The sequence below is a fragment of the Lathyrus oleraceus genome, chromosome 4, assembly GCF_024323335.1.
Source record: "Lathyrus oleraceus cultivar Zhongwan6 chromosome 4, CAAS_Psat_ZW6_1.0, whole genome shotgun sequence".
In the NCBI taxonomy this organism is placed as follows: domain Eukaryota; kingdom Viridiplantae; phylum Streptophyta; class Magnoliopsida; order Fabales; family Fabaceae; genus Lathyrus; species Lathyrus oleraceus.
Window position 1 is genome coordinate 31,574,514 of NC_066582.1, and position 25,346 is coordinate 31,599,859.

The 25,346-nt window shown below is 39.1% G+C and overlaps 1 pseudogene; it reads left to right on the forward strand.

Annotated features, from left to right (window-relative positions):
- Positions 1 to 1,471: 1,471 nt before the first annotated feature.
- Positions 1,472 to 1,571, forward strand: LOC127076935 (uncharacterized; annotated as a pseudogene).
- The last annotated feature ends 23,775 nt before the right edge of the window (positions 1,572 to 25,346 follow it).

Below are 25,346 nucleotides of genomic sequence, written 5' to 3' on the forward strand. Positions count from 1 at the left end.
TGTGAAGTCAGTAGGAATGTAAAACTGACCTATGCGTACGGGAACGTTTTCAAGGATTCCTACAGGATATTTGATGGAACGATCCGCTAGTTGTACAGACATCTTGGTCGGTCTTAATTCTCCCATTTCCAGTCTCTTACATATGGATAAAGGCATAACGCTAATTCCGGCTCCTAAATCGCATAAGGCTTTGTCGATGACAAATTTTCCTATGTGACAGGGTATAGAGAAGCTACCTGGATCCTTGAGTTTAGGAGGCATGTTTTGGATTATAGCGCTACATTCGGCAGGGAGTGTAACAGTTTCGCTATCCTCAAGTTTCCTTTTATTAGAAAGAATTTCTTTTAAGAATTTAGCATATGAGGGCATCTGCGTAATAGCTTCGGTAAATGGAATTGTAACGTTTAATTGCTTAAGGAGATCGACAAATTTTCTAAATTGGCCTACATCTTTGGTTTTAACAAGCCTTTGAGGGTAAGGTATAGGTGGTTTGTAAGGTGGTGGAGGTACATAAGGTTCCTTCTTTTCTAGGGTATCCTTATTACTCTCTTCCTTTTCCTTAGGTTCACTTTCCTCATTAGATTTCTTAGGGTTTTGGTTTTCTATCCTTGGATCAGACGGTCCTTCCACTTCCGTTCCACTTCTTAATATAATTGCATGAGCTTGGCTTCTCGGATTAGGTTGGGGCTGTCCAGGGAATGTACCAGTTGGTGCAGCAGTAGGTGCTTGTTGTTGAGCTACTTGAGATATTTGTGTTTCCAGCATTTTGTTATGGGTAGCCAAGGCATCTACTTTGCTTGCGAGTTGTTTAAGTTGCTCGCCAGTGTGTATGTTCTGGTTTAAGAAATCTTTATTGGTTTGTTGTTGGGAAGCTATAAAGTTTTCCATCATGATTTCCAAGTTGGATTTTCTAGGGGTATTATTGTTAGGATTTGGTTTCTGATATCCTGGAGGTATAGATGGGGTTTGATTCGGAGACTGTCCAGGTGCGTATAAAGCATTATTACTCTTATATGAAAAGTTTGGATGGTTCTTCCAATTTGGGTTATAGGTATTCGAATAGGGGCTTCCTTGAGCATAGTTTACTTGCTCTGTTTGGATTCCAGTCAAGAGTTGACATTCCGCAGGAGTGTGGCCTTGGATTCCACAGACCTCGCAATTCTGAGTTATAGCAACCACGGCGGTTGGTGGTGATACGTTTAAACTTTCAATTTTCTGGACCAAAGCATCCACTTTTGCATTAACGTGATCAAGGTTACTTATCTCGTACATGCCAGTTTTCGGTTGAGGTTTTTCCACTGTTGTTCGTTCGGTTCCCCACTGATAGTGGTTTTGGGCCATGCTCTCGATAAGCTGGTAAGCATCAGCATAAGGTTTGTTCATTAGTGCACCACCTGCAGCGGCGTCTATTGTTAACCTTGTATTGTATAAGAGACCATTATAAAATGTGTGAATTACTAACCAGTCTTCCAAACCATGGTGTGGGCAAAGTCTCATCATGTCTTTGTATCTTTCCCATGCTTCGAAAAGAGACTCATTGTCTTTCTGTTTAAATCCGTTTATCTGGGCTCTTAACATAGCTGTTTTGCTTGGCGGAAAATATCGGGCAAGAAAAACTTTCTTCAACTCGTTCCATGTGGTGACTGAGTTGGAAGGGAGAGATTGAAGCCATCTTCTAGCGCTATCTCTTAATGAGAAAGGAAAAAGACGAAGTCGAATTGCCTCTGAAGTGACACCATTAGCTTTAACAGTATCAGCATATTGAACAAATACGGATAAATGAAGGTTTGGATCTTCGGTAAGATTTCCAGAGAATTGGTTCTGTTGCACAGCCTGCAACAACGAAGGTTTAAGTTCAAAGTTGTTTGCTTCGATTGCGGGCGGAGCAATACTTGAATGCGGTTCATCTTGCGATGGAGCAACGTAATCTCTAAGAGCACGAGCTGGTTCTGCCATCTCGGTTAAAGAAGGAAAAATGTTTTTGATATCAGGAAGGTTTATAGGAGGGAGATTGTTTTCAGCACGATATTCTCGAATTCGTCGTAAGACTCGGAGATATAGTTCGATATCGTTGATTCGTAAATAGAGCGGTTCGCCTTGAGAGCGAGTGCGTGGCATACAAATCAACAAAGGAAAGAATAGAAGGAAAAAAAAAAAAAAACCTTAGTCTCTACAGCGTAACGGAAGAGTTACGATATCGATTAAATAAAAGTCCCCCGGCAACGGCGCCAAAAACTTGGTCGCTCGACTGTGTGAGTCGAGAATGGGATACAAACTGCAAGTGCACAGTTCTATCGCGTAGTTTTAAAAGATATCGATCCCACAGGGACTTATGAATCGATGTACCGTTATCTAGAGTTACTTCGTAAATCTAAGGTGAAAATGTTTGATTGTTTGGGGAAAAACTAAGAGCTAAACTAATATCTAGATTAAATATCAATAAAACGGATATCGGTATGTAGTTCGTCAAAACTAGGGAATCAATTCCTTGTCGGTCACTCGGTTTTAAAATAAATCGTTTCGATTAACTTTATTGGTTAAAGGTTTTATCTCAAACTCTCGCTCTGTTGAAGAAACCATGATCTTATATTAATGTAGCTGTCACTTATAATTAAGTCAAAAATCATATTTTGAAAACAATAAAGTTGCAGAAACTCCTTTTAAGAAAATACTGACCGCTTTAAACACCCTTATCTCAAACTCTCGCTCTGTTGACTTAGGTTATACAATTAAATCTAAATGCTTAACTCTCGTCCTCACATTCAATCTTTAAAAATACTTTTTGGAAAAAGGTCAGAACTTAATTAATTCTAAAACTTGCTCTCGCCCTGAGATAGACTTAATGACTAACTTACACTGTCCAGTTAAAACCTCAAACTCTCGCTCTGTTGGTTTCAACTTCTTTATGTCTTTTACTTTTGTAAAAAATCTTGTTATTAAACCTGTAAGTTAAGACCATAAAAAGATTGATTCTAATTTTAAGTTTGAATAGACCGACTTAGTCTTGACCCCTTATTCTGCTTACTTTACATACCGATACCTAGGCAAATTAGCCAGACATGCTAAATAAATAAGAATCTATATCATGCATAAACAGACTCATTCCAGGCATGCAATGTGAATAAACAATAGGATAAAACATAAAAATTTAAATAACAGCTAAAGAACCTGAATGCGTAATACAATGGTCTTGAACACTCCACCACAAGCCGGTAGGATTTGTTCTTCGATTCTTCAATTAAACAGTAAATTAAATCAAGGAAATAAAAACTCGAATATAACGTAAGGTTAAATCCGGTATAAAGTTGCACAGTAGTTTCCGGTGTAGAAACTACTACGCGAAAAATATCTAAAAGCTAAGAACGGGGGAAAATAAATTGCAAGGGAAAAAGAAAATAAAGCTTGCAAAATAAAATAAATAAAGTGAACGATGCTGGAAAGGAAGAAAAATAGGCAAAGGCGTGAAAAGTAAATTTGGCAGAGCTTCCGCAAAACTGAGCGTGCAAAAACTGTGTGTTCTTTTGGTTTGTGAGATGGCTATTTATAATAGCCTTGGTAACTGATTCCGTTTCTCCCATTCTTCAGCGTGGCTATATCCACGGCGTGCATATAGGAGACCAACTCCTTAACGTTATTCTTCAAGTCTTTCTGAGGGCGATACTTGCGCCAAAAAGGTAGTGGAGTTGTGTGACGCTCGTCACGCTATGTGTGACGTCCGTCACAAGTCTGTTTTGCGTGACGCTCGTCACGCACCCTGTGACGTCCGTCACAGGCACAGCGTTGATGACTTGTGCGCTTTGGGCTGGGCTTTGGCATTTGGTCATTTGTTTCCTTTTTATTGCTTTTTACACCTCTTTTCTCCCCTTTTTCACTTTTGCTTCAAAATGGGTACCTGATGTAAAATAGAAAAGAAATACTGCATAATATCTGATAAAATGGGATAAATTAAAGTAAATGATAATATAATCTAATTAAATTAAGTCTTAAAATGTGATATAATTTCGTGTTATCAGTTCTCTAACTGAATTATTAAACCACTAGGTAAAGTCAATACATAAGTTCCTACGGCTAAAGCAGCAACCTTTGCTCCATTGCCAACTCGTAGGTCAACTTCACCTTTTGCCAAATCTCTACTTCTTTTTAGCCCCTGCACATTTGTACAAATGTGAGAACCGCATCCAATATCTAATACCCATGATGCAGAAGTAGATAAATTTATTTCAATAACAAAAATACCTGAAGTTGAAGTCTCTACTCCATTCTTCATATCTTCCAGGTACTTTGGGCAGTTTCTCTTCCAGTGTCCGGTCTTACCGCAATGGAAGCAGGTGCCTGCCTTTGCTATGCCTCCACTAGGCTTCAAAGCAGCAACAGTGGGTTTGGGTTTGGCAACTTCCTTGCCTTTCCCTTTATCACCCTGCTTGGTGGGCCTTTTGTTCTATCTCTTTACATTTCCGATCATCAGAATGGACTTCCCTTTAGACTTCAGGTTCTGCTCAGCAGTTCTTAACATGGCTAGCAGTTCAGGAAGAGATTTGTCCATATCATTCATATTGAAATTTAGGACAAATTGACTGAATCTATCTGGCAACGATTGCAAGATCAAATCAGTCGCAAGTTCATTTCCGAGGGGAAAACCCAACCTTTCAAGGTTTTCCACATACCCATTCATCTTGAGCACATGGGGACCTACAGGGGCTCCCTCAGCTAACTTGCCTTGAAAAAGGGCTTTTGAAACTTCAAATCTTTCATGCCTTGCTTTCTCTTGATAGAGCATCTTCAGGTGTTCGATCATATCGAACGCTGTCATGTTCTCATGTTGCTTTTGCAATTCTGAGTTCATGGTAGCTAGCATGAGACAAGCAGTTTCATTGGCATCATCGACATGCTTCTTATAAGCATCTCTTTCTGCCTTAGGTGCAGAACTAGGAGGTTCCTCTTCAGGAACAGGTTTCTCCAAGACATATAGCTTTTTATCATGTTTGAGGACAATCCTCAGGTTTCGGTGCCAATCCAGAAAATTTGTCCCAGACAATTTTTCCTTGTCAAGGATTGATCGCAAAATGTTGTTAGAGGTGTTGGTTGTCATGGTAATCTACATGAAATTAATGAAAATATAAGTATCATTAACATTTTTAATTAGGCCTTTAATTAAATATGCTCCCACTATTTTACTCAAAACAAATGACCCTCATCATTTGATTCGGAAAATCCCATTGGAAGATTTTCTAGTGGGTCGAGATCCATATTTCACTTTGTTCTAAGTCCGCGTAGGCGGATTACACAAAACTAGGTTATTTAGGTAGGAACTCCTTCCAATTGTATCTAATACGACTCTCGAAAATTTCAGTTGGGTGAATAACTCCTTATTCCAATCCATCATATGGATCATTTCCAACTCTTGCTTCTAAACATATATAATCTTATTATAATTTGTTTAGTTAAGTTTGACCCATTGTTTTAGCAATTGGATATTACAATTATCCCATCGCACCTTACTAATATAGAACATGCACCTTGCGTAGACGAAACCTACATTATCCGATACTAGTCTTGATGAGTGCTAAAACTTGGAAAGCTTAAACTTAATATTTAATTTGAGGGAATTGCAATTATTCTGATCTCACCGGCTTATTTATCATATAAATCGTCTCTCACATGCATCAACATACATTCACATGCATCAACACATATTCACATGCATCAACATACATAATGAAACAGTTATGGCCCCTAGCGCAATTGTTCTCCCAAGCCAATGAGAGAACCTAAGCTAACCTAATAACGATATAAGCTTCTCCAAGCAAGATCTTCAAGGTTGTCCTCCTTTGATATTGAATTCTTCTCTTTCTTCATAACATTACATTACAGGAGAAAGAAACTCGTTTTACATACGAGGGAGTGAGATGAGAAAAGAAGTTACATTAAGAGATTAAAAGGAGAGGCACGACACGCAGGTTGTATTTAAAAAACCCAAAACAAAATAAAGGAAAACTAAGGCCATAACCGGTCACCACAAGATAATAATAATAAACACATTATTATTATTAATTTTAATTCTTTTAATTAATTAAAACTAAATTAAATTTCGGCGATCGATCACACTACGCAGAGTTAGCCGGGGGTCCGCTGCCCGGTCAGCGGGAACGGGGTTTCTGCTGCCCGGTCAGCGGACGGTGGGGGTCAAGGGGGCAGCGCCCCTGTCCGAAATTTTTAATGAACAATTCATTTGAAATCGACATCGTTTTGCATCAACACAACTCTTGCGCAGTCACAAAACAGAAACCATGAGAATTATGACACTGTGAATGTGACGACCGTCACAAACATGTTACGACCGTCACGTCCAGCTTGTTACGACCGTCACATGCCCATGACGAACGTCACGCGGCCAAAATAACAGAAATGCCTAGAATTCTGGATCTGTGAATGTGACGACCGTCACAAAGCACGTTACGACCGTCACGTCCAGCTTGTTACGATCGTCACATGTCCATGACGATCGTCACGCGGCCAAAATAACAGAAATGCCTAGAATTCTGGATCTGTGAATGTGACGACCATCACAAAGGACGTTACGACCATCACGTCCAGCTTGTTACGATCATCACATGTCCATGACGATCGTCACGCGGCCAAAAATAGCGCTTTTGAAACAGTCAACAGACGTGATCCAACAAGCCCTCAATTCACAACTCCTTGACGGTACAACCCTTGTGCCGTCACTAACCCTAATGCACCAATTTCATACCGTCAAACACACCTCTATTGTTGATTCAGTATGATTGATCAACAGGTCATTGCTTCACCATACTAATGTCGGATTCCGAAGCAAATGACCATTGATCGCTCAAAGGAAAACAACCATTAAGTGTTTGAATGAACGAAACAGAAATAGTATATCATATATACCGTATTTTGCATTAGGATTATTTATATATCATATATATAACTTAATCGGTCTCAATTGCATAACCTATGGACAATCGATGTATCGCTGCTTCACCATACTAATGTCGGTTCCGAAGCATAGTCAACATCAATCATCCAAATCGTACACACATGATGTCGAATTTAATAACTCATTTATTCTTTGATTCATTCTGTCTTTTAATCATATTAATACAGAAAATAAACAGCTATCTGATGCATGGCTTCGTAAGTGGCTCTGATACCACTGAAGGAGATTGGCGATCCAAAACACAGTGGAAATTAAAATTTCTCCTTTAGTGATCATTACGAATGGGCATGATCAGTGATAGAATAGTTACCTCTTGTGACGTTTGAAACCTTTGATGCAGATCTACGAAGCGATCACGAACGTTGAATGATGACAACGCCTCTACTCAATCCACACGAACGGATTCCTTCAATCTCAGTGCTAGCTGCTATGAATGAAGGCTTTGAGTGAGAGAGAGAGAGAGAGAGAAACGAAATAATGCAACCGCAATGAATGCTTCTACACAAGGGTTCTATTTATAGAACCACTTGTGTGGGATTCAAGCTAAAAATCTCACTTAAATGTAAGTGGCCCATATTTTATAATATGCCAAAATCACTTAAGTGTGTGGTACCTTACCATATTTCGTATTCTACTTAAGTACACCGTACTTTACGATGTTCTACAATTCACTTAAGTACACCGTACCTCATGGTGTTTCTTAGTTACTCTATCTCTCGTCAATCTGTCCTTTGTGTGTGACCCTCTAGGTTTTCGCGGCATTGACAATTATATTAAATCACGCATTTAACATAAGAAACAGTGAGCGGTATCTAGCAACATATCATTGCTATCCAAGACACGAAAATGTCATGTGATCTGACAAATCCTTCTGTGATAATACTTATGCGTATAATTACCCTTTTTCCCTTATGTCAATATTAAACACAAGGCATAGACCGTGTCATCCTTGTCCAGTTCAATATTGGGCCTATAGACATTTATCCTGTTATGCAGGATGGGCATATTCCATCTAGGTCACTCATGTCCCTCAGCATGCTCCGTGGAGTACCCATCAATTGTCTTTATGGTTATCCAGTTACGGACAACGTTTGATCAGCAATAAAGCACTCGACTCTACATCTAGGGTCCATAGTGGTTTCAGGTCGAAGGGTGGTTGATCGGAAAAATAGCAAGTGTACTATTTTTACCGATGTAGTAATAAGGAGTTTTATTTCCAAGTATCGATCTCAGGGATTGCGTAGGAAATACTTATTTTACTTCTGATTCTATTTGAACAAAAAGACAAGGGTTTGGTTGGTTTTGTGAATATATAATAATAAACACAAAAAGATAGTAGAAATAATTGATTAAGATAAAATATGTTAGGGTGAGTGGTTGATTTAACCAGTTATGAATTCAGTCAAGATTTCCTTAATACACATGAAACATTCAATGACCTAACCTCAGAATGTTCTTCCTTAAGTCCTTAAGGAAGAAACTATTAAACTACCAATTCTTACTCAAATGTCCATTCAATTAATCATTGGTTTTAATCATAAACAATATCAAGGTTTATGGTGATTTACAAAAGTTCCTAGTCCTAGGTGATGCAATTATAAACCCAATTGTGTGAAAACCCTAACAATCTCAATCCTGTTATTGATAGTCATAGATCTAATTGTATTTGTCCGATACAAAAGCATAAGCACATCACACAATTGAATTGAAATTCGTAACATAGTAATAAGGAAATCCATAGATAGAATTCATAACATCAGATCAAATCAGGACCACCCCCCTAACATAGGGGGTTTAGCCTCTCATAGTATTCAAAGAAATCATAGTATAGAAATTAAACATTACAAAGAATTAGGAGATTTTGATCTTCAATGGGTGATGCCCTTGAATCTCGCCGTCTTCGAATCCTCCGTAGTAGCTATCTTCTCCGGTGCAATGTTTCTTTTCGTACGTCAAAAAGTGTCTTCTCCTTTCTCTCCCAAGCCTTCTAATAGTTTCAGATGGATTTTCCCAAAGCAAAAAGTCCAAACTACCCTTAATGAGCAGAGTAGATTCACATGGCAAAAGTTGAAGTTTCTAAGTCGCGCCCATCAACACGGGTCGTGTGTGTACACACGGATGCCCGTGTGTGCTTTCCAACATGATTATTTTTAGATTAAGTTACAGGGGCATCAACACGGGCCGTGTTCCTACACACGGGTGCCCGTGTTAACTCTCTGTTTTTTCCCTCTCCAAACTTGCTTTGCCTGACCAACAACACGGGCAGTGTTGTGGCACACGGGTGCCCGTGTTGAACTGCTGTATTTTCATATTTTTGCCTTTCTGAGTATCCCCAACTCCACTATTAGTGCTTTTAAACCTGTGCAACGGCCTGTAACAATAACACTACCAAAACGAAGCGTAAAAGAGACCTTTTTGACATAAACATGTAATAAAATGAAATGCGATACCAAACTAACAAAACATGATAAATGACTCTGAAACAACTATAAACAAACACAAATCTTACCAAAGTGTTGAAAATACGTCGGATTAATGGTGGTAATTCAATGGAAATGGTGACCGATCACAACCCCAAACTTGTCTCATTGCTTGTCCTCAAGTGATGTATTGAGTCCAAACAAAGGTCACCCACGAATTCATTTCCCACAATGCAACCTTGTCCTTCACAATTTGTGTTCTTCCTTTCCAATCAAGTTTTCGGTATCTCCGACTCAAACAATTCGCCACATTTCCACATCAGAAGCCTCGTTACCTGCAAGCTTTTTCACACACTCACAACATCTCTCATGGTTAGGGTGTGTACACTCTCAGCACAGTATGCAATACCAAACTCTTAAATTTGAATACATTCTAATTTCACGACAACAGCAGATTTCACACACTTTACGAGGTCTTTTAGGTTGTAACGGGGCTTGGGTATGGTGGGATAAACACAAAAATGGATAACAAAAGGTTTAGAACTCGGCATTCATGTTGTTTGCTTTTCTCTTTATCTTTTCGTGCTTAACTCATAGCTTTGGGGGTTTATTCACTTTTGACTCTTTTTACTCAATTTTTTGTGAGCATTTTACAGGTGTTAGAGTCTTCAGTCTTGGCAAGTGCATTTTTCTCTTCTTTTTTTTTGGACATACACAAATCTCTTCTTTTTGTATGATCTCTTATTATGCACTTGCCCTATCTTTCAAGATTACCACCCCAAACATAGCTTTATGCACATCTTGTAACTTACAACAATCATGCCGAGTGATGGAAGAAATGAACGATTAGTGGTTAACATGGGGTTTATTATGAATAAAATGGCTAAGGCTCAACGGGGTTCACGAAGGGAAAACATACAGATAGGGATGGCTAGAAAGGCCCTGGCTAAACAGACAACTTGCCTCAGTGTGTGTTGTCATGCTGTGAAGTGTCAAAAGGACATACGCAAAATCAGAGTGGTAGAGTCATACCTGGCTGAACTCTCATGTTGATGTTTAGTGTCTGACTTTTTGTAATCTCGCCATGTTGGTTAGCCTTACAAGCTCTGAAGCCTCCTCGTGTCATGTGGTTTCTTTTCTGATTCGGTTCTACCATACCGCTCTCTTGGTCCAGTGTCACCAAATTGTGTCCGACTTTACTTTCTCATGGTTGCATCAACTTCCGGGTGCCTTATCAGAATAAGTATGAGAGGTGTCTTTCATCCACTACCATTGATCCCGGATTCGTCCATAATTTCTCATCACTCTGTACACACAGGTAAATAGTAAAAACACAATACTACGACAACAGAAGCAAAAACAATGAAGGAAAACATGAACAAAATGAAAACAAAATAAAACATGATAAAACATGAAAGGAAACCCCCCCCCCCCCTCACACACCTGAACTAAACATTGACCTCAATGTTTAAATCCAGATACAAAGGGGACTCACAGCGGCTACTGTTGTTTTATTGCACTTGTGTGGTTTCCTTCCATTTTGAGGTGTTTGTGACTTTCCTATTCTAATTCTCCTCTTCCCCTACAACAAAATTTTAACACACACAAAGAAAAAGAAAAACAAAATAAATTAGAAATCAAACACGTGGGTTGCCTCCCACGAAGCGCTTCGTTTAACGTCGCATGGCTCGACGGTTCATTTCCCTTATCCTGGGGGGTATTTCAGGTTCAAAACCTTGTTGCACCTCTTGTCTACAACTCGGACGTTGTCTCTTTTGTCAGTGTGGACTCCTTTGTGCCACGATTCCTTTTTAACTTTCCTTTCGGTGTTAGGAATCTTTCCGTTTAGGGTGGCTACTGGCAGTGGTGAGACTTTGATAGTATTCAATGTCCTGATTAAGCCTACTTGATACTGAGATTCTGTATCTTCCTCCATCTCCTGGTCTTCAATAGCATTCAATGTTATTTCCTTGTTGTGAACTTTCAAGGTTAACGTGCACTCATCCATGTCGAGCTTGCATCGACTCGTCTTCATGAAAGGTCGACCCAGAATGATGGGTGCCTCATTGTCTTCAGGTATGTCTAGGATTACAAAATCGACTGGGAAAGTCAAGTACGCTATTGTTACCAGCACATCTTCAGCTATACCATATGCATCTTTTCTTGAGTGATCCGCAAACTTCAGATTGGTCTTTATATCACTGATATTTTTAATACCCAGCCTGTGATAGACCGATAATGGCAACAGATTCGCACTAGCTCCCGAATCTATTAGTACCTTTTTGAAGGTTCTTTCTTTGATTGTGCATGGTACTGTGACGGTTCCTGGATCCTTTTGTTTGTCAGGAATGTTCTGCTCCAGGGAGTTTGCATTATATTGTTCCTTACCGGATACCTGTTCTTCAGTGGTTGGTTTCTTTTCAGCCATTACCTCTTCCACGAATTTCTTGTACATGGGCATCCTTTCAAGTGCTTCAAACAAAGCCATATGACCCTCAATCCTTTTAAACATTGTGATGAATTTCTCCAAGTCTGACTCACTAGGTTCCTTCTTTGTCATTCTCTGAGGATAGGGCAACTTAATCACCAGTTTAGTTCCTTTGGTAGTTTCTTCTTTAGTCGGCTCGCTTGGTGATGTAATTTTTTTCTTTTTAGCCGCCTTTTTCTCTGTCGTCGTGACAGTATTAACATTCTCCTGACCTCTCGGATTTTGAACTGTTTCACTTGGTAGGGAACCTGGTGTTCGAGAACTTGCCAGTTGCTGGGCTATCTGCCCCAACTGAACTTCGAGATTCTTTAGGGATGCGGCAGTGTGTTTCTGATTGTTTCTAGTCTCTTCTTCAAATTGCCCATTTTGAGCTGCCATCTTTTCAATTGCAATCTCCCAATCTGCCTTCTTTGGGACTTGTTGTTGTTGTTGCTGATATTGGTTTTGATATTGACTTTGTACCTGTTGTTGCACATTCCCTTTCTGATCCTTCCATGCAAAGTTGGGATGATTCTTCCACCCCGGGTTGTATGTGTTGGAGTAGGGATTGTTTTGCTTTAAAAACTTGATATCTTCTATCTGCTATGGTGTTGCAAAACAATGAACAGTATTGTATGGTCCATTACAAATGCCACACACATCGTTTGGTGCCTGTTGCACTTGAGCCACTTTCTGAGCACCTATGTTTAGTGCCTTCAACCTTTTCTCCACCTCTGCAGCAACTGCTTCTTCAATTCTTACCTGTTTGTTTGTTTCAAGCTTCAAATCAATTACTGCAGATTTGCTTGACACCCTATCATACAACTCCAGATGCTCATTTGAGGCAATTGCTTCAATTATCTTCTTCATACCGGTGGCTGTTGCAAAGTTAGCTGAGCCACCAGCTGCTGAATCAAGGATTTGTCTCGTTTGAATTCGAAGACCATTAACAAACATTTGCATTTGCTCAGTTTCATCCATGCTGTGAGTAGGACAAGCCACTAGGATTCTCTTGAATCTTTTATAGGCATCTCCTAGTGACTCGCTCTCCTTCTGCTTGAAGTTTAGGATCTCGTATCTTTTTCTCAGTGACACAGATGCGGGAAAATATTCCTGCAAGAATGTTGTTTCCATCTGCTCCCATGTAGTGATACTGCCAGCAGGTAAGGAATAAAACCACTCTTCGGCTTCATCTGCTAAAGTGAATGGGAACATACGAAGCCTTATTGCTTCTTCGTTATGTCCAGGCATTTTCAGCGTTGTGCTCATAGTCAAAAACCTTTGGAGATGCTTGTTGGCATCTTCATTCACTCTTCTAGAAAAGGACCGCCTTTCGAGTTGATTAATTGTGCTGGGATGCAGCTGAAATTGTTCTACATTAACCGGTTGGTTGACAATTGTCATACGACCACCCGCAGTGTTGTTTCCACCATAGTCATCGAGAAGTCTCTCTGGTGGTGGTGGTGGTGGTGGGTTTGCAGCCATGATTTCAGGAACTGTTTCCGCGTCTGAATCTGAATTCTCTGAGTGCACTGAAACAATTTCCTCCTCTGCTTTCTCTGCTAATTCCAGTTTTTCTCGCTTAGCTTGTCTCAGTCTAGCGCGAAGAGTTCTTTCTGGATCCGCGTCAAAAGAAAAATCCGTTGAGGCCTTACCTCGCATACACAAGTTAGACAAATATTAGAATTGAATAACAAGATTGTCACAGATAAAATTTTGGTTGACGAGCAACAAAATTTCAATAGAATAAAAATTAAAATAGGTATTTTGGCAATCCCCGGCAACGACGCCAAAAACTTGATCGGAAAAATAGCAAGTGTACTATTTTTACCGATGTAGTAATAAGGAGTTTTATTTCCAAGTATCGATCTCAGGGATTGCGTAGGAAATACTTATTTTACTTCTGATTCTATTTGAACAAAAAGACAAGGGTTTGGTTGGTTTTGTGAATTTATAATAATAAACACAAAAAGATAGTAGAAATAATTGATTAAGATAAAATATGCTAGGGTGAGTGGTTGATTTAACCAGTTATGAATTCAGTCAAGATTTCCTTAATACACATGAAACATTCAATGACCTAACCTCAGAATGTTCTTCCTTAAGTCATTAAGGAAGAAACTATTAAACTACCAATTCTTACTCAAATGTCCATTCAATTAATCATTGGTTTTAATCATAAACAATATCAAGGTTTATGGTGATTTACAAAAGTTCCTAGTCCTAGGTGATGCAATTATAAACCCAATTGTGTGAAAACCCTAACAATCACAATCCTGTTATTGATAGTCATAGATCTAATTGTATTTGTCCGATACAAAAGCATAAGCACATCACACAATTGAATTGAAATTTGTAACATAGTAATAAGGAAATCCATAGATAGAATTCATAACATCAGATCAAATCAGAACCACCCCCCTAACATAGGGGGTTTAGCCTCTCATAGTATTCAAAGAAATCATAGTATAGAAATTAAACATTACAAAGAATTAGGAGATTTTGATCTTCAATGGGTGATGCCCTTGAATCTCGCCGTCTTCGAATCCTCCGTAGTAGCTATCTTCTCCGGTGCAATGTTTCTTTTCGTACGTCAAAAAGTGTCTTCTCCTTTCTCTCCCAAGCCTTCTAATAGTTTCAGATGGATTTTCCCAAAGCAAAAAGTCCAAACTACCCTTAATGAGCAGAATAGATTCACATGGCAAAAGTTAAAGTTTCTAAGCCGCGCCTATCAACACGGGCCGTGTGTGTACACACGGGTGCCCGTGTGTGCTTTCCAACATGATTATTTTCAGATTAAGTTACAGGGGCATCAACACGGGCCGTGTTCCTACACACGGGTGCCCGTGTTAACTCTCTGTTTTTTCCCTCTCCAAACTTGCTTTGCCTGACCAACAACACGGGCAGTGTTGTGGCACACGGGTGCCCGTGTTGAACTGCTGTATTTTCATATTTTTGCCTTTCTGAGTATCCCCAACTCCATTATTAGTGCTTTTAAACCTGTGCAACGGCCTGTAACAATAACACTACCAAAACGAAGCGTAAAAGAGACCTTTTTGACATAAACATGTAATAAAATGAAATGCGATACCAAACTAACAAAACATGATAAATGACTCTGAAACAACTATAAACAAACACAAATCTTACCAAAGTGATGAAAATACGTCGGATTAATGGTGGGAATTCAATGGAAATGGTGACCGATCAGTGGTATACACCATTATCACCATGAGAATAACTTATGACACTTTGCATAACATTCTATATAGTATTCTCATAGCGGGTCAATCCAGTATAAATATTACTCTTAATATTCATACTTATGTTTAAGACTTGATAACTCCTTATCCATGATCCATGAGATGTGATCATCAGTCTATATACATAATAGTCTTTATGCTTTAATGTTATCCCACTTCACAATAAAGCTCGACTACGGATACTTTAAGGATAATGTCCTTATGTTTAATGTGATCTCATGATCAAGTCACACTTGATACATTAAACGGACTGGCTATTATAGGGACTTTATTAAACAAACGTAATAAAGAAAAAGCCTTTTATTATTAATAAATAATTCGATACAAGTACCAAAAGTATTAGCCTCTAGGGCTTACACCAACAAAATGATGCTAAAGTGGTAGTGAAATTCTTGAGAACTAATAATTCGCAAGGTTTTAAGTTCCAAGGACACTGATAAGTGATGAAGATACATATTTCCTAAGTCGTCTTATGGAAAAATTGATGAGAAAATACAATGTGAAGCACAAAATTTCCACTTCATATCATCCTCAAACAAGTGGTCAGGTACAAATTTCTAATAGGAATATCGAGCAAATTCTAGAAAATATTGTGAGTGCCTCTAGGAAGGATTGGGCAACAAAGTTGGATGATGCATTGTAGGCATATAGAACTGCATTCAAAACACCCATAAGTGTGTCTCCTTATCAGTTACTTTATGGAAAAGCTTTTCATTTACCTTTAGAGCTGGAACACAAAGTGTTATGGGCCTCAAAATTCCTTAACTATGTAATCTCAAATGCGGGTGATTCCAGAATTCTTCAGCTCCATGAGTTAGAAAATTTTAGGAACCAAATTTACGAGAATTCCAAAATTTATAAACAACAAACAGAAAATGGAATGATTGAAAGATTTGTAAAAATGAATTTTGGTCAGGACAATTGTTTCTCTTGTTTAATTCCCGGTTGAAGTTGTTCCCTGGAAAGCTGAAGTCTAGATGGTCTAGTTAATTCACTATCAACAAAGTATTCCCGCATGGGGTAGTTGAGTTGAAAAATAACACCAGTGGAGACACCTTCAAGGTCAATAGCCAGAGTTTGAAACCTTATCACCAGGTACGGGGGAGTGGCCAGGTGGAAGAAGCTTAACTTAGAGCACCATAGACTGGTCATACGTCGAGCTATGGATGTTTAAAAGCGCTTCTTAGGAGGAAACCCAAGGGAGGTAAGAATAGTTTTCATTTCAATTGTGTGATTTACATTCTTATTTTTCTTATTTTATCTGTTAAGAGTCATGTGTTTCAAATCCAAGCAAAAAGGGAAAATTTCTCACAGATAAGGCAGATAAAAAAAATGAATTTTTTTGTCTTCTTCCATACACGTATGGGGATGCCAAAATCCCCCCTTTTATAGGCTCTCTACCCATACGCGTATGATAGCCCCCATACATGTATGAGGAACACCAAGAGTCATGAAGAATTTGAAAAACTAGGATATGCGTATGGCCAGGTGATACGTGTATGTAACGATCACCTGGAAGCATATGTGTATGATATATGATCCAACTTTTTTTAGAAGATAGGCTTCAATCTAGAGGGGGTGAATAGATCACAAGTTAAAAACTTTAATAAAAATTATTTTGAAAATTTTATGGCACGCAGAATATCCCAGATCGAATCGTCTAACCGAACCGCTATCAAAAAGCTCGGATATGCATAATTGTAATCAATGTATGATAATGAACACAAATTAGATCAACAAATTATCAACCACAATCAATTGAAGATTTTTTTACGAAAATAACCCAACTTTTCAAGGAAATTCCCAAAATAACCCTGATTTCAAAAAAAATCCCAAAGTACCCCACTTTTAGGAGGAGGCGTCAATCCAATTGGAGACTCCTCTTAAAAATTGAATGGAGGCGCCAATTGGATTAGCGCCTCAGTGTAAAATGCATTTTTTGTTATAAATAGATGTGTTGTGTGAATCATTGTTCCACATCTCATTTCATCATTTGGCAATCATGTTTGGTGTTCGTCGCCAATACGGAAAGGTGATTTATGCAAGAGACAAACCTCATATGCTGATACTGTTTTGGAACATCACTATGTTCGATCAACTGAAGAGGCAGTTGGTTCGTTGGTTAGATGGGAAAATACTAGAAGGATAAAAAATTAGAAGTATTGAGAGACTCGACAGTATCTTTGGTTGGGTGCGAATGAAAACTGATAAGGATGTTAGGGAAATGATGTTCGGTCGAGATGACATCGATTTGATTGTTGCAATCAGTTAGAAATATATCTGTTTTCAGTTAGCTTATTTTGTACTGATATTTGTTGTGAACCTCATTGTAACAAAAACTTTATGATATATAATGATTGAAGGTTACAGAAATACAATGTTACAAAAAGCTTATAACCCAAATGATGATCCTCGATTGGGACAGTTGTTCTTGTTGTGTCCTGGTTGACGACAGATACTACATAATCTTAATATTTTATTTGTCGAATTCAATTCTGTCCTGATACGTGTGCTGTTTGGCCTTCCTTTTTTCTTTCTACGCATCTCGTTGTTGTGCCGAACTATATCACCTTCGTATGGAGGCCAGTATTCCTCCATTGGTAGTACCGAGAAGCTTTTATTATATACATTCATGACGGTGATGGCCTTGTACATATCAGATAAATGGTTGTAAGCATCTTGACGAGTATATGCCCATGCTGCAATGACATGGGAGCAAGGAATGCGGAAGGCCTGGAATTTTCCACAGACGCACCAACTTCTGTTTAGTCTAACAACATATGCTAAATTTGGTCTCCCCTTGTTGTGGTCCATTGTTTCCTGGACGCTAAAATTTTGCCTATGACGGTCAAACACTGTTACAACGTGTGTGTTAGCTTTAATGCTCTCCTCTTTCATGACTTTCATGCAACACTCACTGAATACTTGCCCAGACATTAATCCCGCACTCCATATTTCAGCTCTGGTTGCGAACATAGAAGCCAACCTATAATAGGTCGATCTTACCAAGGCGGTTATTGGCAGATTTCTAATTCCTTTGAATACCCAGTTCATGCATTCCACAAGGTTTGTTGTCATATGGCCCCATCGACAACCTCCGTCAAATGCCCTTGTCGACTGCTCTACTGGTATGTTATTTAGCCATCTTCATGCGTCTTCATTAGACAGTCTAATTTCATCACGATAATATTGAAATGATGGCTGAGTTAAAGCATACCCAGCATTCACCACCTTCTTGCGAAGATTCTTATCTTTTATTGCATGCATGAAGTTTTGTGCAATATGTCTAATACAATAGACATGGGTAGAAGGAGGATCATGACATCCATTATCATGGTTGTTGTAGGCACTCTCAATGGAAGCATGTCTATCAGAAATCTAACAGAGATTGGCTTGTGGAGCCACATGCGTTCTGAGATGTCGAAGAAAGAAACCTCATCCACCAGCCGTTTGACCTTCAACCAGAGCAAAGGCAAGGGAAAGACATTGTTGTTTTCGTCTTGTTCAACCGCCATAAGCAAAGTACCCTTGTATTTGTCGTATAACCAAGTGCCATTAATTTGAATAATAGGTTTGCAGAATGCGAAACCTTTGATGCATGGGTTAAACGCCCAAAAGAGGCGGTGAAAGATTCTATTACCTGTAACACAGGTTCCGTCTGGCATCATTGCTTGCAATTTCTCCATAATTTCCCTAGTTCCTGTGACATATGTTTTTAGTGCCCATAAAAACCGTGGCAATTCTTTGTATGAATCCTCCCAGTTGTCCAATACCTGTTCAACAACCTTTGTCCTTGCAATCCAGGCTTTCCTGTAAGATGAAGTATAATTATATGTTTTGCTGATATGGGATATAATTATACTCACCTTCGCTGAGGGGTCTTTATTAGCCAACGACATAATGTCTTGACATATCAATGCAACACTTAATTTACGGTGATCTTGTTCAACGTTAGTTGCACTGCAACTGTGAGGTGGGTCTATTGAAGGGATATCCCAAGAGTCATTTTTCTTTTTGTAAGACGCAACCAACCAAAACTTACAAAGGATGTTACAACATTCGATGACATACCTTCTCGAATCAGTGTGTTTCAATGTAAAATCAGCAGAGTTGTTCATGTGGAATTTTGTTATAGCTCGCACACATTCTTCTTTGGTACGAAACATGTCTCCCACCTTTAACTCGCCTTCTGATTATGGATACGGGTTATAGAAAACATTGTTGGATGTTTCATCGTCATGCAGATCCATCTTTGTCATATGTTGAGGCGGATTGTAGACATGACTAGGAGGTATTGGCGGTGGTTGATCATTATCTTCAATGTCGTTGTTCAGCATGTGATCAACCTGTATCTCGGTCTCTTCTTCTTCATCAACGACATTCACTTCTGCTTCTAGGTTAACCTCATCTGACCATTGTGGATCAAATTCACCAGATTCATCCTGACTGGTTATTTGAGACTGTTGAGATGGTATACATGGTTGAAGAGTAATATACAACTCAATACAATTGCAGCCTGAATGTTCATGACTAACAAACATGTATTCAACATCTTCATCATCACGTACCTTAAGCGGGAAAAACTTACATTGATTGTTCTAAAAAAATATTGGATTTTGATACGTGATCTTTGACACAACACCGGATCGTATACAGGATGGTATTCTTTTTTTCAAATGCAAGAAGGTTGCATTTCTCTTGATCGTAAGTCGAATGGTATTGGTGTTTCGAAAACAAAAATCGTATAACTCAGACTCGTATGTCTCACTGTTGCAGTGAACGTTGAGAATATATTTTGGTGAAGATGACATTGTGCAGATGAAAACTATTTTCTTGCTGTAGATGAATGTGGGTTGAGTCTTGGATGTTGATAGTAAGACACTTAAATAGGTGAGTGATTTGTCTCACATGCAAGCTAGTTCGAAGTGATGTGTCGCACATGCAAGCTAGTCCGAAATGATGTGTCAACCATGAAAGCTACTCAGAAGTGACATGTCCAGCATGCAAGAGAGAGAGAGAGAGAGGACAGCCACGTGTCACACATGCAAAGACATACTCCAAATGAATTGGCGCCCCCTTTCATTCTTTGAACATGAGCGCCAATCCATTTGGCGACACCTTGTTTTGCATGCATGCAGACCTCGAAACCAAGCAATCAGACCTAGGTGTGTCATGCATGTCCATATGGAGGCACCAATTTGAATGGCGAAACCATGTACAAATTGCACATGGGCGCCAATTCAATTGGAGACCACATGCAAACACAATTTTCCATGCTCCAATTCATTTGCCTATAAATTCATCCACGCCATCAACACTTCTTCCACACCATCACTCACTACTTCTTCTACAATTTCATCTGCAACAACTTCTTGTAGTTTCATCTGCACCAACCGTTTTCATCCCTGGCAAAATGTCTATCCTTACAATGGGTGAATCGCACAGAGGAACGGTTGCAAACATAGAAACTTATGCAAGCGTTTTATTGTTTTGTTATTTGTTTTAATAGAGTCCCTTTTAATAACATATCAACTTAGTAAAGTTTTTTGTTCTTTCTTTTATAGGATGTTTCAAGGTTCCGGACTCGGGTCCACGAATATGTCCACATGGACCCGATGATTCAACCTTATGTTGAACTCGTCGGTTTTGGTCATATAAGCAATATTTTTCCTTAGTCAATAGATAACAAATTCATTCTTACTTTATGCGAAAGATGGCTTCCTGAGACACACATATTCTGGTTCCCAACCGGTGAGTGTACCGTGACGTTAGAAGACGTCTACATACTTTTGGGACTGCTAATTGAAGGTAAGGCTGTAAATGGTAAAACCAACTATGCAAATTCAATTTGCATGGACCTCTTGGAGACTGACTTGTTAGATGATAACTCAAGAGGTCAAGGTATACTACTTTCACTCCTTAAGTCATACTCTAACAGTTTATACTTAGATGAGGATTCTACCGAAGATACTCGAATAATAAAAACTAGGTGTTACATTATGCTTTTAATTAGTTCTTTTTTATTTACCGAAGGTAGTGGTTCTAGCATGCATATTATGTATTTACCTTTACTTAGACATGTAGATAGAATAGGAAGTTACAGTTGGGGATCTGCTTGTCTGGCCTATTCTATAGCTCTTTGTGCAAAAACTCACATAAAGACACATCTACCTTTTCTGGATGTGCTGTTTTGCTCCAAGCATGGGGTTGGTCAAGACTACCGTCCCTAGCACCCGTCAACAACCACCATTTCACATTCCCGTATGCACAAAAGTATGTTGTTTAAATTGCTATATATTTACTTACTTCTTTAAAGATTATTATCTCTAACTAATATTTTTATCTTTTTGGTGCAAATGGTTTGCATGTGGTATGAGTTATAATAGATGTCCTAGACATTGTATTACTCAATATCGCAATATGTTGGATCACCTTCGACCGACAGACGTAAGGATAATAACCTCATTATTTCGTTATAATTTGTTATCTTCTTCTACCAAGATTATAATCCAATTTTCTTTCACATTTCAGTTCATTTGGCGTCCATACCTAAATCTGGATCATGACCATGAGGTCAACGCTGAAGACGCGGCCGTATGGACTGCATGCACACCGAAATACGATTCACAACTGTGGAGATGCACAACAGTGATTGTGTGAAGTTGCAGTTCGGTATGCCCCAAAACATCCCAGATCCCCCAGCAAGCCTAGGAGAATGGCATCTGCACAAAGTTAACGACCAATGGAACTTCAATCCATGGCAAAGCTTCACAAGATCGGAGTGTCGCAAATGGAAGCACCGCCATGACCATGTCTTAACTGACGCAGTCATGCCAAATGAAGAAAAACCAAGTCGTACTTATATGGCTTGGTACATATCGGTTGGTTTTCAGTTCATCACCGAGGATATGTACCTGTACGACCCACGCCAACAAACTTACACACCAGACACCTCAACATCTAACCCCCAACAACATTGTCAGACCGGATACACACAACCCCCTGTCCGTCAAACTTTCCATTCTACCAACACACAAACATACAACCAAAACATGTCATACACCCAACCCCAATACCAAGAGCATACCCCATACCACCACCAACAAATTGATCATCAACCTGAGACCCAACATCGCTTCGCACCCAACACATCACCCTGCCAAAGTCGCCTTAGTCAGAACACCCAATGATCATTCAACACCAACCGCCCTCCTCCTACCATGGCCAAGAAGCCCAAACCTCACAAAACCAAAACCTCCAACAACCCTATCTCTACCAAACACCCCAACAATCTTTACAACCTTTCCTCGACGCATCATTCACACCCATGTCTCCCTTCAACCGTCCCGGTCTCCCACCAATGAATCAAACACAACCCAACTACTCTGGCATGGGTCATAAACTCAGCTACGACGGTACACCCTCGATGCATACTAAAGACTATGTCGATTTGTCTGACTATCTCAACAGGCCATCTCCTGTAGTTGGTAGTGACGCTTCTGGCCCCTCAGATGCTCAAACACCAATAGTGAATCATCAACATGGGTTAGGGCCACGGGTTAGGGTAGCTAGGGGATGTAGGACCGGAGGTCGGTTAGGTGATCCCGGTCATCACCATTAGGCTTTTTTGTGTAAACGGAAAATTTTATTAATATCAATTGGTCCTATTTCAAAATTATTTATCACGTAGACCATTTAGCAAAAAAATTGAATTTTACACTGAGGCGCCAATTGGATTGGCTAGGGCATATGCTATTGAGTCAAATTATCGAACACTTTGTGTGCAATCGATTTCATTTGGAAATTTATATAGTTTTATTGATCTTCAAATCCAACCATAATCTAATTGATTGTGATCACCTTAACAAAACCTCTTTCAAAAGGTTTATAAAAACTTTGGCCAACATATTGATCGCACAACCGATGAATTCAATAATTTAGAAATGAAACATGAAAGAGATACATAGAAAGAGAGTACACAAGGATTTATTTAGGTAGTTCCCCAATCGACCTCGTTATGGGTACGCCTGCCCTCAATTCGAACTTGAATTGAGATAATGAAATTAACCTTACTTTGCAAAAGTAGAATACAAGATAAATGTAGAAATACGGCCCTACAAACCCCAAGTTTGATGTTGATTCTAACACTTTCTCTTCCCTTGATCTGAGCTTGATCAAGTAACCCAACAATGCCAATTTGATTCACTGTCGCACACTACTCCTTTGCAAAAACCTTCTGTTCTTCAAAGCCTTCACTCGATCGAATCGAAATTGCAAATTGTTGTAACCCAAGATTTACCAATATGATCCACCATCCCATGTTACTTTTTTGCAAGAACCTTCTGTTCTTCAAATCCTTCACTCAACCGGATCCAAATTGCGTAACCTTGTCCAAAACTTCAAATCCCTAATTGATCTTGAAGGAAAACCCCAACTTGGTTTTCTTATTTGAAACCCTCAAAGATCTCAACCCAATTTACAATCCAATCAACCTAAATTGGACGTTATCTGTAACGCCTCAGACTGCTTTCAGGATTATCGATTGATCACACAAACCAACACAAGTCTTTTCAGCATGCTTTATCCTCACTCACACGCTTTCCGGGAAACTTCCTAAAAGGTCACCCATTTAAATACTACTCCAATTCAAGCATGCTTAACTATTAAGTTCTTATCTATTAGGCTAGAGAAAAGAAGATGCATCTTATTAGTATATGTAGTATCAATTAATCCTTATAAGCTTTCCTTCAACCATGCAATCCCATACGTGTATAACCTCAGGATCCCTCTCATTTAGATGTGAATTCGGTTTTTCCCTAGAAGTTTCTAGTAGTGTCTCATTATCATGCCTCATGCACTGACAACCATTCCATCACCCTCGGGTGTTACATGTAACCATTCTCCGTCCTCTTCGGCCTCAGATGTTACATGCACACCAGCTTCCGCTTGGTTCATCCCTGAACCACATCATATTGAGACAAATCTACTCTAATACCATTTGTAACAAACACTCCCTCGGGTGTTACATGTAACCACTCTTCTCCATCTTCGGACTCAGGTGTTACATACCAGCCAGCTTCTGCTTGGTTCGTCCCCAAACCACATCGTAATGGGAGAGATCTGCTATGATACCATTTGTAATGCTCCAGGCCGTTTTCAGGATTATCGACTGACCCCACAAACTAACACGGGTCTTTTCAACATGCTTTCTCCTCACTCACACGCTTTCCAGGAAACTTCCTAGAAGGTCACCCATCCAAATACTACTCCAAGTTAAGCACGCTTAACTGTGGAGTTCTTATTTCTTAGGCTACCGAAAAGAAGATGCATCTTGTTGGTATAAGTAGTACTAATCAATCCTTATAAGTTTTTCTTCAACCATGTAGTCTCATACATGCACAACCTTAGGATCCCTCCCATTCATATGTGAATTCGTTTTTTTCCCTATAAACTTCTAGGAGTGTCTCATTGTCATGCCTCGTGTATCGACAACCACTCACTCGCCCTCAGGTGTTACATGTAAGTATTTTTCGGCCTCAGATGTTACATTATCAACCGATTCTAGATGGAACCCAAACAAAGAAGGATTATGTGTAGTTTGTATGTATGTATGCATAGAAGGAGGTTGAAGATGATGAGAACACTTTGAAATCCCGATTTCATCTAGGTTTACTCTAGAACCTTACTAGAAATGATGCATGCATGAAGTATATATATATATATATATATATATATATATATATATATATATATATATATATATATATATATATATATATATGTGTGTGTGTGTGTGTGTGTGTGTGTGTGTGTGTGTGTGTGCGTGTGTGTCTGTGTGAGTGTGTGTGTGTGTGTATGTATGTGTGTGTGTTGTGTGTGTGAAAGTTGGAGGCAAAAGGGAATGCAAAAGATTTGAAAAGGAATGCAAATTTTCAAGATTTTTAATGCATGTATCAACCTATGTAAGTCACGTGTCGACTTGTTTGATGCATGTGCCAACCTGTATAGGTCATGTGTCGACCTGTATAGGCCATGTGTCGATCTATGGAGGCGGCACATCAAATAGAAGCTACAAGCTTTAAAAATGAATTACATGTGTCAACATGAAGCACCTATGTGTCGACCTATAGAAAAAAATATCTTCTATCTGTCGACCTATAGCACATGTGTGACATAGACTATTTTTCACATAAAAATCAGTTTTTGATGCATGAAACCTTTCCTAAACCTTTTCC